The sequence below is a fragment of the Bidens hawaiensis genome, unplaced genomic scaffold, assembly GCF_021521415.1.
Source record: "Bidens hawaiensis isolate Kalapana, Puna unplaced genomic scaffold, B.hawaiensis_p1.1 tig00002355_1, whole genome shotgun sequence".
Lineage (NCBI taxonomy): Eukaryota > Viridiplantae > Streptophyta > Magnoliopsida > Asterales > Asteraceae > Bidens > Bidens hawaiensis.
The window spans coordinates 1,127,007-1,147,155 of record NW_027491128.1 but is presented as its reverse complement, the minus strand read 5'-3'; positions in this window follow the sequence as shown (position 1 = coordinate 1,147,155).

The following is a 20,149-nucleotide window of genomic DNA, read 5'->3' as shown; positions in this document are numbered from 1 at the left end:
CGCGAGATACGCCACGCATCCCTGGCGTAAATATTTCAACACCTTGAGGTGGGATATAAATGGTATCATTGTGCCCGACTTCTCTCCTTGCACTAACACCTCTTCGTCATCCGACACCCGGATCTTGACGATTTTCTTTTCACAGTTTATTTCCACATTGTTACGTGCTAACCAATCCATTCCCACTATTACGTCAAAACTTCTTAACTTTACTGGTCGTAGGTCAATAAGGAAAGGTTAATCGTTCAGAATAATAGGACAATTCCGAACAATTTAGTTAACCATTAGGGATTTACCGTTAGCGATTCTATAGTATAGGGTTCTGTAGTTTCACTAATCGGTATCTTTCCAAATGATAGGAGGTTAACAGGAACTAACTTCTATCGACGACCGTAAAAATATCACTGAAGCCTATTGATTTAAAACTACAACGTACTTAATACCACCTTTGGATCATGACGTGCTTTATTCGAATTACTCACAAAAGCACGGCTCCTTGCTTGATCAGAGGTTGATGTTTGTCATGAGGTTCGTCTTCCAACGACACCTTGGTTCAACTTTGGGCAATTTCTCTTGAAACATTCGGTACTGCCACATTCATAGCAAGCACAACTGTTTGGCATAATTTGATTTCTTTGGATGGATTGTTATTGAAGCTGTTGGGTTCGGAGTGGTTGTACACGAATGGGTTGGGGTTGCTGGTTCACATGGCTTCAGTTGGTTCTACAATTGGGGCATTACGTCCATCTTTACCACACCTGTGGCCTACTATCACCCGACATTCTCCTTCCTGCCGACAACCATATTTTCCACATTTAGGGAAGGTCCCTTCATGCGGTTCATGTTTTCATACCAGATTTAGTCTTAGTATAATTCTGGGTTGTAGGACATACCTACTTATTCAAAAGCCTATCTTGCACTATACCTTTATCATTTCTCTTCTTTAACACTCGACGTCTCACCTGACGTCCTTCCAGTCCGCTTCCCATAGCGTCAAATATATCAATGCTGGCTTGTGACACAACCCTTCCAAAGGTTGTATATTTTACAGGATTGACTATACTCCTTATCGATGGAGTTAGTCCCCAATATAGCGCTCACTTCGCTTAGTTTCAGGAGTAATTAGCCATGTTACCAGACATGACAATTCCTTTAAACGATTAGCGCGTTCTAAGTGATCAGCACACAACATTTCTATCTTCCATAGCTCAGTTTCCAGTCTCTGAACTTAATTATCCGAATAAAAGTGCTCTAGCACAAGAATTTTAAATTCTGACCATATCATCTGAGTAATAATTTTCTAACTATAATTTTGTACCATCGTGTTCCATCACGATACAACATATTCTACCAACATATCTGTAGCATATTTCACTACACAATGTTCTAGACTCTTACCAATATCCTTAACCATTTCGATCTTTTCTATCCCCTCGCTAATCTATTCCTCCCTTTACCATCAGTAAACTATTAATAATTTCCTTAACACAACCAACAAACATATCCTTCATACCGGATCTAATTCATTACGACTACTATTCATGTTTAGTTTATAACTAATACTTGTAGTCATAATAGTATTCGGTGTGACATTATCACTCTTAGTAATAACACTAAGAATTAAAATATTCATAATCATGTGATTGCTCGATCTATAATTCTGCGATCACATTTGCATCAACACTAGCAGTGATCTGTGATACGACATTCGGTATCATCATCTGCTATCCTTGAGCAATCAACTGAATCATATCAATCTCCATCATTGGAGTTACTCTTTTTATGTCATTCTGCCGTACCCATCCCGTACGCAGTAATCAATACTAATCTCACCGTATAACTCGTTACCAGCTCAATCATAACAGCAGGTACACATACACACCAAATATTATCATACATATTACACATACCAGTATCTAGTATATATATGTCCCACAAATATAATATCACATGGACTTAACCTGACGTCGGTTAACGTTTAAACTTGTTTCATAACCCTTGTCACCAACTGACATATAGAACTTTCTCAATAAGGATTAATGTTTTAATATGCTTGATTTCAATATCCTTCTGCATGTCAGCATAACCGATACATGCTCACCGTGAGCACCAAACGATTACGTACCACGGAGTTATAATATCCGTGTCTATTTGTATATCTGGCATACACGGTATACCACCTACGAACGTGTTAGGACCGATCGGGAGACGGTTTCCCAACGATTCTCGGGGGCAACGTGTTAGAGTGCGGAATCCTACTAACACGGCGACTCGGTGGTAATCAACGACACAAACGGTAGCAATTCCTAGGATGATATGACGACCAGGTGCGGAGGAAAGGACCGAAGGGGTTGACGGGCAGAGAGGATTTCCGGGGAACAGGTCGGCTGTGTATGTGTGTTATGTGTGCTCTACTTTCTGAAAATCCCTAAGTAACGTTTATATATCGAAGACTCATTCGATCGGATGAGTCTCTCATTCGATCGAGTGAAGCTTTGTTCGATCGAATGAGCCTGGTTCGATCGAATCAACCTTTTGTTCGATCGAACCAGTTTTCGTTTGACATTTACAATACGTTAACTAGGTTTCACTATCTTTAGTCTCACGCCGACCTACCCTGATAGAACTGGGGACATATATATGACATTTCATGTCCTAACAAACTCCCCCTTGGAGCCAGTTCTATTTATGTTTTAACCAATCGAGATTTCTTGCTCGACTGCAACTCCCCCTTGGAGTTATCTCTCCCTCTCTGTTCTCAAAGCTAGTGGTGCCCTCATTGCATCCACCAAACTCCTGTCTTCATGGAGTTATCTCACGATCCAATGGTGCAGTCCGTCAGACTTACCATAGGTTCCACATATCATGAGATGCTGTCAAATGGAATATAAGATTAACATTTAAGCACAGTTGTAGTAGATTATCAAACATGAAAGTAAAGCATAATCTAGCACAATATTCCAAAGTATATTAAAATCACTCCAAAAACAATTACAACCAGAAGATAAAACTTTGAATTACAAAGAAACCAAATAAACAAAGCATATAACAATTAATCACTGGTTCCCTGTGTATATTTCTTCTGTTGTTCCTTCCAGTTAGATCCTGCATGTATGTCATAGGCAAAACAGATCCTAATGACATTTCTGTACTTTAGCGCTTGCTCCATGTCATCGGGGGCATAAAGAATTTCTGTCTTGTATAGAGTAAAAACATCCTCCCTTGACAAGTTGGTGAGCCACATAGGATCAAAAATGCGGATTGTGCTCCAATTACCATTGTCGTTGAGCACTATAACTGCTTCATGTAGTCTTCCGTCGTAGTACCAATGCCTGAACGATTTGTAGAAGTCCTGCTTCATCTTTCGTAGCGGAATCTTCTTCATTGTAAGTGGTGGCATGTACTTCAAAATGACTTTCGGCCTGTTGGTGATCGGATCGATCTCCTTTTTACTTGTATAACGCTTTGGCCTTTGCGGTGTAATCAATCTCCATTTTGAGTTGTATTCCTTTCGTAATACACTCTGATAGTACGATGCGAATGGAGATGAGCTTGCGTATAGCATGTCCAGGTAATTAAGACGATTAAGATCGTAAGTTGGAAGAGTCTTCAAGTCTGTGATTCGTTGATAGTACTCAACCCCCTTTTCCCTTTTGACAGCTACGCAGTTCAGGTCTTTCAGACACGCCCAAGCTAGGATTTCTCCAGAGGTTCTCCGACCCTTAGTATCATATGACTTTGTGTGAGGAATGGTCGGTTTCGCTTGGCGTTTAGACCTGATCTTTTCAAGAATAGCATTGAACGCTTTCTTGCATTCTTCTGTTTTGTCTTTAAATTCGGCTTGATCGGCTTCAGACGGCTGTTTCATAGCATTTGACCTTTCGTCAGCCTTCTTCTGCACTTCCTCCTCGTTTACGTTTTGAAAGAAGCTTGATGAGTTGGGAATATCGTCAGTTTGCGACGTGTAGTACTCAGGATATTCTTCCCTTGTCAAGTCTTCTATTTCGACATCTTCGAAGTGAGGAGGATCGACTTGTGTCGGATCAGCGGCCGTCGGTGATGGTGAGTCGGTTGAAGCAGCTGCAGCAGATGTGGATTCTGTTGAAGGCAAGGCCAGAACTTTGCCTGTTTCTTCGTTTGAAAACTCGAACATTTGCTCTAGCTCTTCTTCCGTGAAGTTGTGCGAAATCTCACCTTCTTCCACGTCTCCACTTGAGAAGATTTGCTGTTCATCTGGGTTGTCCAAGAGATACGTGAAAAACTCCGCTGCTGTTTTTGACTGCAGCGGTTGGACATTTGATGTATCAGCATCACCTGCTTGATTAATAATCACAACACAGTAAAAAAAAATTTTTTTTTTTTTTTTTTTTTTTGTTTTTTTTTTAAATAAACATATGTAATATCATAAACGTTAAGTACAAAACAATTACATATGACAATGGAATATAAATAAGGATTACAAGATTTAAACATTAAAATCCTCACTACATTCACTCAAAAATCACTCAGTTACCTTCACCTTCATCATCATCTGAGTTCAGCTCGTCGGTGTCCACATCAACATTAGCTGGACCTTCCAGACGAAGAACGTCTCCTTTAAGCTCAGTCACCTTAGCTTCAAGGTTTCTGTTTGACTCCACAAGGCTTTTATTGGACTCTACCAGGCTTTGATTTGACTCTTTGAGCTCTGTGATAGCAGATCCCTGTTCAGCAACAGTAGCAGTGAGCTGAGTGTTCTCAATCTTCAACCTGTCGTTGTCAGCTTGAAGTTGAGCCATTTGTTCATCTCTGATTCTGTTATGCTCTTCCTGCTGTGTCCTGAACATGAACATCTGCATCATCGCCTTGTGCAGGTCGGCAATTTCAGAAGCGACCTTGGGAGGGAGGGAGATCTCCTGTTGAGGTTGAGGAGGAGGTGGCGGTGCGGACTGAGGTGTTGGAGGAGGAGCTTGTTGTGCTGGAGGAGCAGTAGAAGAGGTCCCAACTGATGGTAACATTGCGGGACGAGGTTGGCTGGGAAATAAATTCCTGTACTTTCGAGTAACCTTCCTCTTTTGTCTCTTCGCCGGCCTTTCTTCACCTGTCGGTTGATCAGCAGGCTGCTCCTCAAACACTACTTCTTCACCGGTTTCCAAATCTTCAACATTTAAGTAGGTATCAGCTTCCTTCTCTGCATCAGTCCTGGTGTCCTCAGGGACTACTTCGTCTTCAGTGTCTGATTCATCACTGGTTTTCTGATACGGAAGGTCCTCGACATCTGAGTCACTTGAGGTGTTCCTCCACTTCCTCTTTGGTGGAGCCTGATAAAACGGATTCGCCACATGCCCAAAACAACGTTTGTGTGGGGGCCTTGTTGGACGATCCTTGTATGACTTGAGACGGTTCAAAGTCTCATTCTTCATGTGGTCTAGCTTTACCACATCTCCGTCATTCTCTTTCAACAGCCCCGGTGCCTGGTCATCAACTATCATCTGCACAAACCTCGGGTACCGTAGAAACTTCTCACCCGCCCCTTGTTTTATGGTGAGGTTTTCCACCATGTGACTGAATGTCATTTGAGAGAAATTGAAGGGGCGGTTCATCACGAGTGCTGCCACGGTGAATTGCATGCTCTCCCTTATCTTATCAAAACTTGTACGTTGAGGACCCAGACAGTGCATCACCACGTGCGCCAGATATTTGAATTCTGGGCACAAATTTGCTTTGAGAAGCAGACCGGCATTGAGATCGCCGTCATACTTCATGCGTGCGAAACATCCTCTCGTTGCTGCAGGATGTAATGTGGTCGGGTCAGAGTCTGTATCTGCAAACCCGCAGACATCTCTAAGAATCTGGGCAGAAACAACAATTTGATGCCCTCGGACTGTGGAGCGTATCACCGACGGCTCGACGGACTTGTCGTGCGTGGCGTTTCTCCAAAACTCCTGTTGAACCGACATTATCGGCTCAACGATCCTTGAGATAGGAATGAAGATCCTTGACCTCTTTAAAAACTTAATCATCTGCGCAAAGTCCTTGCCGTGACTTGATTTTTCATCTAAAAATGCCACAATGTTGTGTTTGATCGACGTTTTGTACGGAGCAATAACCTGTGCAGCTTCAGCCATTGAATCTGTATACATAGACATGTTAAAACAGACAGATATCTAAAAGACTGAATTTGTTAAAAAAAAAAAATTTTTTTTTTTTTTTTTTTTTTTTTTTTTTTTTTTTTTTTTTTAAACTTCTGGACTGGTTCGATCGAATTATAAAGGATTCGATCGAATGAACTAATCATCCGATCGAGTGAGACATATATTCGATCGATTTAGACTGGTTCGATCGAATGGACTCATTCGATTCCTTCAACCAGAACCCAGATTTCAACGAGACCCGAATCGGTTTTTCGACCGATTAACCACAATCAACATGTGCGAAACATTGAAAGATGTTGTTTACATGTTTTCCAATGACCCTCATGACCCGAAAACTCAAAAAAAACTCAGTTTTATTGTCGGGACCGTTTCCGACACCAAAAACGGCCCGAAAACCTATCGAAACGCGGACGAAAATCAATAAAACTTACATTTTTGAAATCTACGCGAAAAAGTGAATAAACTGGTCGGATCAAAAAGAGGTTTTAGCACGATCGATTTTGAGAGGGAAATTTCAAATTCTTTTCGGATGAAAATGTCCGATCGAATGACTTCTGCTATTTATACAGATTTTTGACTCATCCGATCGAATAAACTTGTTCGCTTGACTCATTCGATCGAATGAGACACACTATTCGATCGGATGGATTTCTTCCCTCAAACTGATTTTTCACAATAACTTATCCGATCGATTTGGCACATTCGATTGACTGACTCGATCGAATGGCTACATGTTCGATCGAATGAGGAAAAGTTTTAGAAAAATTTGACTTTTAAACTTCTTATTCCCCGTCATCGATCACGGTGCTTTTGAACCTGCAAGAAAACTTAAACTTTTGACATTTGGTTAGTTAGCATAGAAATTTTCCGATTTTGTGAGCTCAGTTCCTGTAGAACATAAAGATCATAAAACGTTAGTAAACACACAGAAAATATCAGGTCCAACCAACTTCGGTTTTATTGCAACTTCTTCCTTCTCTCATTACACACTTGGTTGCGCAGATAAACGTTTGGCAACCTGCATGAGTTTTTCTTTCATTCCTACACACTGAATAAACATTTAGTAGGAATAGACAGGAATCAGACTACCTGTCACAATGATTTCTCATCGACTTTCAAACATTAAGAATAAAATAAAATAACCAAAAATAAAATCTTAATTATTTATTTACAGGGAGGGACAGGGATCAGACTACCTGTCACAATGATTTCTCATCGACATTAAAGCAGAATAAAATTAAAGAAAAATTAATTCAAATTAAAAATGTTTTTGAATTTTTTTTTTTTTTTTTTTCTTTTTATAATATTCAGACTGAAATAAACATCTGTACAAAAATTTAAAACACATTATTTTTGGTTGAGAAGGATCTATAATAAGAAATCATACAGACGTATATGACTATCTACTGAGACTTTTTGAGATTTTTTTTTTTTTTTTTTTTTTTTTTTTTTTTTTTTTTTATTTAATATACGAAGTTGAACAAGACATAATGAATATTCTTTTTGTGAGAAAGATCCGAACAGGAATCATACTAATTAAGTGACTGTCACATAGATCCGTGTTGAGCTGTATTATGACATAAAGAAACAGGTTATGAGCATGAAAATAACTTAAAATGGTTTTCATCGTTTCTGTGATACGAGTTAGGTTCAATTATGTCTCAAAATTTAAGTGAATAACAACTCAGAGATTATGATGCCTCCTATCTATTCTCAAAGCGTATTTGGCTTTCCCCAAGTCACCCCGAATTGACTTTGACCCATAGTGTCTGATTAAGGTTGTAAGTGTCTTCATCTGCTTCCCGTTTTCTTTCTTACTCCATAATTGAGAAGTCTTGACATTATTAACTCTAGAATGTTTCAATAACTCATAAAGAATCATTTTTTTTTTTTTTTTTTTTTTTTTTTTTTTTTTTTTTTTTTTTTTTTTTTTTTTTTTTTTGAATGTTACATAGACTTCAGAGTAGTAAAACAATTGCAAGTCCCGAATCTGGATCACTGCAGTTTCTTCATGCACTATCTTTACGGGAATCAGAACACTTATGGGCTCGTGTATGACTGGGTAATCGCTTTTCTGCCTATCATTCGGAAAGATATATATGAAGACAAACAAAACTCTTAAGGAGTTTCCACGTAAAATCGAGTAGATTTAGTTTGTATCACATCTACTTTTACGCACCATAAAAAGCTACCATGACACACAATGACTGTTCTAAAGCCTTTTAAGCCTAATAACTTCACTAGTTAAGCACACAGAATCAGTATATCTATCATTTTCCAAGGTTGGATCAATTTCTCATTTTCTGAATATAAATGAATGTCTTTAAAAAAACGTTTAAATTATTTCGCCCCGATCAAGTCAAAGTCTTCAGGTAAACGGCTATCCTGAAGATCCAATGGATCAACTGGACCGACCACATACGAGTATGTGTCCTTCTAACTAAGTATAACCGACTATTTTTCAGCGAAAGAATAAAAACCATCAAAACCCGCCCCGATCACTTTCAGTCATCTGGTTAATGGCTATCCTCATAATCTACTAGTAGAAATAAGGACCAAAACACATCCGAAAATGTGTCCATCAAACTGAGGTAACCGACATAATTTTAAGCGATAGTGATGTATAAAAATTTAATATAAGAAAAATGAAAATAAGCTGTACAGAAATAGCAAATCTTTTTGATGTCTCAGTATGATAGCGTCTGTGTACTATCACCTTTCTTGTAACAAGATCAACTTCTCAAAATTTTGAAAAATTTTTTAATGTTTTTGGGTTTTTGTATTTTATATTGTTTTTGGTTTTTCTTGAACCTTTTCTCCCCCTAGAATTTATAAAAAAACAAAATCTTTTTGGACTTTTTCAAATTTTTAAGAAAAGAAAAAATGAAAACAATTTAAATGATATCTTCAGGAACATCATCTGATATACGTTTAACGCCGTTGATCTCTAGTAAATATAAAAACCGTGGTTTATCAAATGCTTTAGTGAAGAGATCAGCGCGTTGTTCCTGAGTGGGGATTTTTATCACATCGATTAACTTCTTTTCGTAGCAATCACGAAGGAAGTGATATCGAATTTCGATGTGCTTCGTTTTGCTAAAATGAACCGGATTTTTGGTAATTGAAATTGCAGCAGAATTATCAATATATATGGGAGTAGTAGAGCATTCAATACCGTAGTCACGCATTTGTTGCTGAATCCAAATAACTTGAGAACAGCAACTGGCAGCCGCAATATATTCCGCCTCAGCTGTTGAAGTGGAGACTGACGTCTGCTTTTTGCATTGCCACGTTACTAAACGACTTCCAAAGAACTGACATCCTGCTGTTGTTGATTTGTAATCGAGTTTACAACCACCATAATCCGAATCACTATACGCATGAAGATCAAAGTTGTCATCATAAGGATACCAAAGACCCCAATCTGGAGTACCCTTCAGATAACGCAAAATTCTTTTGACTGCAATCAGATGGGAGACCTTCGGCTTTGACTGATAACGTGCACAGAGACACGTAGCAAACATTATGTCTGGCCGAGAAGCAGTCAGGTACATTAGAGATCCGATGATCCCTCTATAGTGAGTTGGATTGATCAATTCACCCTTCTCGTCAGGATTAATCCCGTGATTAACCTCTAAAGGAGTTCTCTGTGAAGAAGAACTCAACATCTCAAACCGTTTCAAGATGTCATTGACGTATTTTGTCTGGTGAATGAAGATACCGGAATCTTTTTGATCAACTTGAAGTCCTAAGAAGAACTTCATCTCACCCATGGAGCTCATTTCAAATTTTTCTTTCATCACTTGTTCGAACTCCTTACAAAGTGTTTTATTCGTGGACCCGAAGATGATGTCGTCCACGTACACTTGTACCATAATTAGATCTCCTTCTTTTTCTTTTGTGAATAGCGTGCAGTCAATGGTTCCCCTTCTAAACCCGTTGTTCAGAAGGTGTTTGGATAGTTCTTTATACCAAGCTCTCGGGGCTTGGTGAAGACCGTACAAAGCCTTGTTGAGCAGATAGGCTTTGTCCTTGTGATATGGGTCTTCAAAACCTGGAGGTTGTGCCACATATACGGTCTCTTCGATGTGACCGTACAAAAAGGCACTCTTGACGTCCATCTGATATACTTTGAATTTCTTGAAAGATGCATACGCCAAGAACATCCGGATTGCCTCCAAACGAGCAACCGGAGCATATACCTCATTGTAGTCTAGGCCTTCGATTTGCCTAAACCCTTGGACCACCAGGCGGGCTTTGTTGCGAACAATCACTCCACGATCATCACGTTTACATTTTAGTACCCACTTAGTGCCAATTTTCTTCTGACCTTTGGGGAGATCCACCAGCTTCCACACACCAAGTCTTTTAAACTGCAATAATTCCTCTTGCATGGCTGTGACCCAGTTGGGATCTTTCAGCGCATCGGTGGTGCTGTGTGGTTCTTCTTGTGCTAAGAAGCATTCATGGGCATTAAGAGCAACTAATCCTGACTCCATCATTTCTGTGTAGAGACCAAAATTCAGCTGTCGACGAGTTTTGACACCCTGTTGAATGTCCCCTATAATGTTGTCTTGTGGATGATCACGTTCAGTCCTAACAACCGGATTGTCAGGAACGACAACATTTTGTTCCAAGTTTGTTAAGTTCGGCTCAGGAACTGGAGCGGTTTGTTCCATGTTGTTTGTGTTCAGCTCAGGAACTGGAGCGAATTGTGGTGCTGCCTCTGAAGTAGACGTTAGAGGCGGATCTGTGATAGACACATCTTGATTTGACGAGGACGGTTGTGAAATAACATGTGTCGGTGCCGGTCGTACAAAGTCTGTTGGTGTTTCATCTTCAGATTCGGAATCAGATGACTCAAGAACTTGTTCTGTTGACTCTGTGGAAGAAGACGTTGACGGACCAGGATGAGATGAGCGTTGCTGTGATTCATCAGGAGGTGCATTTTGCGCCTCATACATCATTTGAATAGCAACATCATTCAGATTGAATGACTTGACCCATTTGTCAAAGTCAAACAACCAGTCTTCACCTGTCCCTTTGGCTGGTTCTGTGTAGCGTTGAACATCGACGTGGTACCATTCTTCAACCAATTTTGTTGATCGGTTGTAGACCCTTTTGAGAGGAACGCTATAACCCAGAAAGTAACCCTTAATAATCTTCTCCTCGAACTTGTTATCAACTTGCCTTTTGAGTAACGTGCAAAGAGCCCCAAATGGTTCCAGGTGCTCTAAGTTAGGCCTTCGACGTTGAAGAAGCTCGAAACTAGTCTTGCCGTGGCGCTTGACAATGCCAACCCGATTCAGGGTGAAACAGGCGTTGGCAATTGCCTCATTCCAAAACGTGACTGGCAACACTGAGTCAGCTAACATGGTTCTTGCTGTCTCGATTAACGTACGGTTTTTCCTTTCAGCAACCCCGTTCATTTGTGGAACATACGGAGCACTGAATTCTTGAACGATGCCTTTTTCTTTGCAGTAAGTATCAACGTTTGCGTTCTTAAACTCTGTACCGTTATCTGACCGAATTCTTCGAACCTTCAGCTTGTATTGCGACTCAAGAGTCGTGACTAGCAGACTAATACACCCAAAAGTTTCAGACTTCGCTTTTAGGAAAAACACCCATGAGAATCTTGAATATTCATCAGTGACCACTAGACAGTATGAGTGCCCAGCAATACTTTTGACGCTGATTGGGCCAAAAAGATCCATATGTAGAAGTTCCAACGGCATATCAATGGAGTGGAAACTCTTAGACTTGTGGGACCTTTTTCGTTGTTTTCCGGCTTTACACTGAACGCATGAATCAGGGAGATGAAAACTTCTTAGATTGACTCCCTCAACCATTCTATTGTGCACCAGCTTGTTCATGTTCCTGACGTTTATGTGTCCCATCCGTTTATGCCAAATGACAGTATCACGTTCGGATGCCTTGGACACAAAACATGTTGCAGTTGGAGATGATGACCCTGCCTTAGCCATATCCAGAATGTAGAGATCACTCTGGCGTGCGGCTGACATTAGAACTTTGTCTTCAGGAAAGTTGACGTCCTTAGACAAGATGTGGCAGTCTCGTTCATCAAACATTACTTTGAAACCTTTGTCGCAGATTTGACTTATGGACAACAGGTTGTTCTCCAACTCTTTGATGAAATTAACTTTCTCAAACGAAACTCGCCCATTAGACACAATTCCTTGGGCCGTGATAAAACCTCCTTGATTTCCTGCAAAGGAAACTGCACCTCCTTTTATTTGTCTGACATTTGAAAGAAGATTCATGTTTCCAGTCATGTGCCTGGAAGCTCCTGAGTCTATGATCCACATGTTGAATCTTGGATCATATCGAGCAACCTGCACACAAAAACAAAAGGTTTAAATATCATTGGAAACCCAAGCCCTTAAGGTCTTGGGTTTTCCATCTTCATCACGAATGAACAATTCAATCCATTTACCCTCATTAACACTGTTTTCAGATTTGACGTTGTTATCAACAGTGTTAGTTTTCTTTGGTTTCCAAAAGTCAGTCTTCTTCTCAACATGTTTGAGATAGCTGGTTGAAGACTGGGTTTCACTTGTCGAAGTGGAAACCTTTGAAACTGATGGGTTTGAGAATTGGTGTGGTGAGGTTGGCTGAGGTTTCCGAGGAGAAACCGACCTCGGTGTGTGAAACCGTTCTTGACCTTGAATGTCAATGGTCGGTCTCCTCCTAGGAGGTGACTTGACATACCTCGGATCCGGAGTCGATATGTACTGCTTAGGATCCGTGTACTTATAGCAAAATCTTGCTATATGCCCTACCTCTCCACACGAAAAACAGTAGTTTCTCCCCCTTTGACTTGGTGGAGAGAAATAACTCTGGTTTTGTCTGTTATCATAGTACCCCCTGGATTTGACATTTTGGGGTGGAGTTTGTCTAGGAGGGTGTTTTGGGAAATTATGTTTTTCATTAACGTTACCCTCCTTTACAAACTGGGTACTATGTTCCACATAGACTTTCTCAGATTTAGGAATAAACTTTTTCTTCTGAGAACTTCTTGTTGTTGTTGCCTTTGACTTAGATGGTGGTGGGCCCGATTTAGTTGTAGAACCTAAGTCTGTGGCATCAACATTTTGTTTGGACTCAGGAGCCGGGTCAATGACTTCTTTACCCTTAGACTTAGAAATTTGGTATGTGTCCTCGGGTATATAATCATTTGATTCATCATCCGGCACAGCTCCTGGTGTGCTTGCAAATTGATTCAGGATCGGGGGTGGGACATTGTTGTATCCCACTCCTTTTTCCTTTTTGCCTCGGAACTCGGGAATAATGTGTTCTAATAAATAAGATGAATTTGAATAACTTTTTAATTTGAAATTTAATGATTCAAAATCAGCTTTCAAGTTTTCCAATTCTTTTTTCAAAACATTATTCTTATTTATGTGAAAATTGATAGAATCTTGTTGATTAAGAACACATATTTCAAGTTCCTTGTTCTGACGCTTAAGGCCATCAATCTTTTCTTTAAAAGCAGACTCTTTCTGCTTCCAAGCCTTATTCTGTGCAAGCGCGTCAGTCAGTTCCATTAAAGATCTTGAGGCTGCTTGTTTGTAAGCCTCGAGATCTTCAATTCTCTCTTTTAGAGATTGAATTTCTTGTTCATACAACTCACATTTTAAACATTTAACATTTACAGATTTAGGAGTTGAAGGGTTAGAACTTACCTTGGCATTACTTGAAGTGTCTGCCATGAACGCGGAGCATAGTTTCCCCGCTCTACCCAAAAACGATGGAGAAGTTACTTTAATTTCTGCTTCTTTGACTTCTTCATCCTTAGCAGTCTCCTTGTGAATTGTTGAACTTTGAGATGTTTGAGGAGTGTTTGACTCGTTCTCATGATCCTCTTTCATCTCCGTAACTACCACTTCAGCCTCTGCATCTACTACTTGAACTTCAGTAGCTGGTTCCTCGACTATATATGCTTCGTTTTTCGAGGAAACCACAGACCCAGAATCTGAGTCTCCATCTAGATCAGCCATATTTATGTTGAAGTTCCAAGTTTCACCCTCATCTCCTTGAACTGCAAGAGCAGTTTCATTGTTGATGTTGTTTGTTGCTGTTGGGTTTTGAGGGACCTGTTGTCTCTCAAGATTGACATTTGCAGCAGCAGCAGTAGGAGTGGATGTTGAAGAAGTGGTTCGGAAAGGGTATTGATGACCTTCCCGTCTGGGCTTCGAACACTCCTTGGCGAAGTGACCAAGTTCACCACAGTTGTAACATTTGACTTTGTTTTTGTCAAAGCCGAACTTGGATTTGTTGTTGATAGTGAGGGCCTGACCGGTTTTCTTTGTCCATTTCTTGGCCCTTCGGAACGCACTGCCAAGTGCCCACATAATATCTATGCGTTCCATGTCGTCTTCATCCAATTGTTCGTAGTCATCGCTGTCCAGATGACTATTTCCCAACTTTCCAGCTACCATCAAACTGTATGACTCTATAATCGTACCCAGAGTTGCCATGTGTTCTTTGGCAACCTCAACAGTTACAGCTCCCAAGCCCTCTGTATTTAACGTTGCTTTTTCCATGGGCTTGGTTCCGGAGTTTGTACTTGCATTACCGGGAGTTGACGGTGGTGGAACAGACGATCTTGTTTCAGTCCCCTTTGAATTCGACACTGAGGAGACGAAAGCAGTCTTGATCGGTGCATGATCATTTACATCTGACAACGGAGATTTTGACATGTATAACGATTTGTCAGGTGTTGATCTTGGCTTTCTTGAGGAGGCTCTCAGTTCAGCATCCTCTTGTCTGATCTCTTTAATGAAATCAGAGAGAAGAATTGTTTCGAGTTGGTGACTTCTTCTCATCACCGTTAGAAAGGTGCTCCAACTGGGTGGGAGACCTTGTGCTAGACATCTCACTTTCTCAGTGCCAGTAGTTCTAACATTGTAGGCCTTGAGCTCAGACATGAGATGATAAAATCTCGACAGCAGTGACTCGATATCTTCTCCTGATTCCGGACCAAACAAATCGAATTCACGCTTTAGTTCCCTAGCATGAATATCTCTCAGTGAATCCGACCCATCACATCTTTCAACCAAGGCGTTCCATAGTGTTGACGCTGTAGTGAATTGGTTGAACTGGTGAAACAAATCGCTGGAAAGGGCTTGTGATAGTAGTGAGAAAGCCTTCTTTTCAGCTTCAAATGCTGTCTTCTGTTCATCAGACAGCCTGAAATAGCTTAAAGCTTCACCATCGTCGTTGGTCGGATGAACCCAAGCTGTTTGAACAGCTTCCCATAATCCAGGATTCACACCGGTTATGTGAATCTGGAATCTAGTCTTCCAAGTGTTGAACTCGTTTAACGCCATTAGCTTAGGAGGCTTGTTATAGCTTCCCGATTCCGAGTCACTTTCGAGGATTGACTGGATCCTCTTGGTTGAGCTTGTACTTGAAGACATGTTTGCTTAACACCGAGAAGACTGAAAAACACTTAAAATTTGCTAAGTGTTGAAAAAACAGTCTGCTGATCGAATGTGTTGTATTCGATCGGATGAGTGGTCTATTCGATCGGGTGTGAGCTGACTCGATCGAATGTCTGTTTGGGTTAAGGTTCTGGTGTTATGAGGCTGATTCGATCGAATGGGAACTTTTTCGATCGAATAGGGTGTTAGGTTCGGTCGGATAAGTATCTGGTTCGAACGAAACGGGTTGTGTATCTTGTTCGATCGATTGGGAACTAGTTCGATCGAATGGGGTCTTGGTTCGGTTCTGATGTTGACTTAGTCGATCGGATGGGTTATGACAATCGAATTTGACACTGATCGAATGGGTTGATCAAATGGGTGACTAAGTCGATCGGTTGGGTACTGGTTCGATCGAATGATTGGGACTTATTCGATCGAACGAAAGGAGCGTATGTTGAGGCGGGAAAAGCTGGTTCGGTCAACGTTTAAACTTGTTCGATCGAATAGGAGGGCTATTCGATCGAATGGGTTCCAAAAATAGACTGATTCGATCGAGAAATCTGGATTTTCCAAAATTAGAAGATTTTGACGAAAATTCGGATTTTGAAACAAAAACAAGAAATCTTGACGATCGAGGACCACTTTATGACTATTTTTAAACTTATAACATAAACACAACTTAATTCCAACCCAAAAACGGATCAAAACAACCAAAAACTCGAAGAACACGAAGAACGCGAAGAACGTTCTTGACGAAAACCCGAATTTTAACACGAAATCCTTTGATCAAAAACCAAAATATGACAATATTAACTGTTTTTGACACAAAACCGATGAACACAAGACCAAAAACCAAGATTTTACCGGAAATTTTACGTAAAAATAACGAATTTGACTCTAAAAACGCAATTTTTACCACGAATCTACCGAGAATCAAGAACCAAAGGCTCTGATGCCACTTTGTTAGGACCGATCGGGAGACGGTTTCCCAACGATTCTCGGGGGCAACGTGTTAGAGTGCGGAATCCTACTAACACGGCGACTCGGTGGTAATCAACGACACAAACGGTAGCAATTCCTAGGATGATATGACGACCAGGTGCGGAGGAAAGGACCGAAGGGGTTGACGGGCAGAGAGGATTTCCGGGGAACAGGTCGGCTGTGTATGTGTGTTATGTGTGCTCTACTTTCTGAAAATCCCTAAGTAACGTTTATATATCGAAGACTCATTCGATCGGATGAGTCTCTCATTCGATCGAGTGAAGCTTTGTTCGATCGAATGAGCCTGGTTCGATCGAATCAACCTTTTGTTCGATCGAACCAGTTTTCGTTTGACATTTACAATACGTTAACTAGGTTTCACTATCTTTAGTCTCACGCCGACCTACCCTGATAGAACTGGGGACATATATATGACATTTCATGTCCTAACAGAACGAATAGCCAACTATGCTATAATGATTCCAACACCTCTTTGTGTATGGGTAATCATTCTATTCGAGTATACATGGGTATAGGCATCTAACGGATGTAATGATAACATAGGGAGTTGCAAGGTTCAAGGTAATCGCGCAACCCATGTTGCCTTCAAATATTATCAATTACTATTATGGGAAACTCTATCACTTGCTCAGTCAATGTCCTCAGGCGTTCTAGGTTCGCTAAAATCGGTAATTCTCGACTTGGAGGTGGTATGTCTCATATGTTTGAGAGTGAGAAATACACATATATATTTCTATATATTATTTTTATCTGCTCATTTATTATCAAATTTATTATTATTATTATTATTATTATTATTATTTATTTTATTTATTTAATTATTTACCTTAATGGAATAAGAATGGGTTCAGGTACAGGTCCGTCCGTACGTGAGGGTCGGCGGTTCGGGTGAACATAGGGGGTTATTAAGATATACGGTACCGGTATTGGTAGGGTAAGGGATTTATTAATTTTGGTTGGGAGTGACGGTTACTAGATATTTCTAGTTAATATCAAACGGGAGATCTAACTTGGTACTATCATAACTATGGCCCGATAAGTCAGACTTATCATCAACCGATGCTCTAGAAATTTTCAGCATCCTCAGTACTTTTATTATTTCATCCCCCGGTTCCCTATCCGGGTCCTATTTCTCAATACATGTACCCACAAGATATGTACATATATATACACATTAGCACGTATAAATAATATTATATACTTTACACATATGTTGCCATTTTTACCTATTAGTGTACCCCGTGACTCCCCCTGAACTCCCTCGTGCGGACAAGTCTGTTATTATGTTCCGGACCATAATAACTCACTTGTCCATCCAAGTTCATCCAGATCTCGTCACAATAAATTATTAGTTGATATTCAGATCCTATAATACTTGAGCTACTGGTTATATATTAGGTATCTTTTAAAGACATCCTAAATCTTTATAACCAATGGCTCTGATACCAAGTTCTGTAACACCCCGTAACCGCAGCGGAAACGTAAACGGGATGCAACAGACACCTCTGATATCAACCACATTGTTTATAAAGAAAACTGAATACATTAATATACTTCAAATTACATTATCTCGTATTTCATTACCGTCTAGGTGATACACACAACATGCATTACGATACATAATTCTATTTTTTATAATGTATCCTAACATCCCGTACGCAAATCTTACACACATCAAGCACTTAGCACGTAAGCAATCACTTCATCTTAATTGTACCTGAAAAGCATGTGAGAAAACGGGTCAACTACGAATAGTTGGTGAGTTTCACAATTCGAGTAAACCATGATAAATCATTGTCAAAATATAATATTATCGATGTAATTATGCTGAGGCCACAATTGAAACCTCTGTTAACCCAGTACTGTACCCGTTCCGGGGGCAATGTTAACCCAGAAACACTTCTAGGGACATCTGGGGACACTGTTAACCCAGTACTGTACCCATTCCGGGGGCAATGTTAACCCAGAAACACTTCTAGGGACATCTGGGGACACTGTTAACCCAGTACTGTACCCATTCCGGGGGCAATGTTAACCCAGAAACACTTCTAGGGACATCTGGGGACATTGTTAACCCAGTACCGTACCCATTCCGTACGATTCCCGTACAATCAAATATTTATAAATACACGCAAATCCATGCGTTCAGTATGTACTTAAACATTTCAATAGTAACATGCTTTCCGCCCCGGGAAAATATTTAAAAACAATACAGAAAAAGGGGATCGTGAAACTCACCTTAGCACATGCAAGCAGGTAACAACAGTCATTATCAGTTAACACGTCCAATCTGTAATATGATCCCTACGATCGTTACTATACACTCACTATTAATATAACTTTAACCGTGTTGACCGGTACATATGGGGACACTGTTAACCCAGTACTGTACCCATTCCGGGGGCAATATTAATCCAGAAACACTTCTCCGGACTCAGATTGTGATATCGTTTAGAGTTCAATAGTCAAATTACCATTAGTTTGTTTTCCCCGTTTTGCGTGCCTAGCACGGTTATCCGTTTTTACGTTTCAAAAATGAGCTTGGTCACACACGACCCGAAAATAGTCGTTGACTGATAATTTATTTAAAGTTGTGAAATTAGAGCTTGGTTTAAACGCCCCGATTGGCCGCGGTACCCGTTCCGTCTTTAGTGCACCGGAAACTGTTAAATCGGGTAAATTACTCAAATCATCCGAATTATTTTCGGATGATTTACATTTAACTCAGTTATATGAAAATAGTTCATTCTTAGGGTTTTTATACACCAGTCAGCTCGTTTAGGCGAACTTTACCGGTTTATGCGTTTTAAACTTTAAAAGTTTGTTTTTATTTTCTTTTTAGCACAAATAATTATCCGTTTAATCTCGGATCTTGAAATTTTGTACAAATCACTTTTTGACAATGGGGAATTTTATAAAAATATTTCCAGAATTAATTTTTATATTTAAAATTTATTTATCTATTTTTAAACACCATTAAAACACTAAATATGTCGTAAATACCAAACGACCTTAGAAAAATCCCAAATTTTTCCTGGATGACCCCTGCCCTCCACATAGTCCCCTGTAATTTTTCCAGAACTAAAATATCTTTTTACATGCCATTTTCACTAAAACCGAGCTAGAAAACCCTAGAACTCGTTTAATCGAAAAGCCTACTTAGACTTCTCCAACTGACCTAAAATTTTGTGTGTGACTTATACATGCTATAAAAAGCTTATCTGGAATTTTCCAGAATTTTTCATTATATTTAACTATTTTTCACCATTTTTAGCCAAAACCGAGCATTAAATTCACCAAATATTCATCCTTTGTCCAACAATTACTAAAATTTCACAGAACTTTTATTTTCATGTATTTAACACCTCTTTAAAATTTCATGACCTAACTCTAAACCATCCACAATCTGTCAAAAAATCCATAACCGAACATAAACATAATATACCTTTTGTTTTCCGCCACTACAAGCTACACACTCGTCTTTCCGCCTTATCTACCACTAAATACAGAACCTACAACCAACATACCACAATACCAAGCAAGTTACACTCACAATCAATCCTCTTA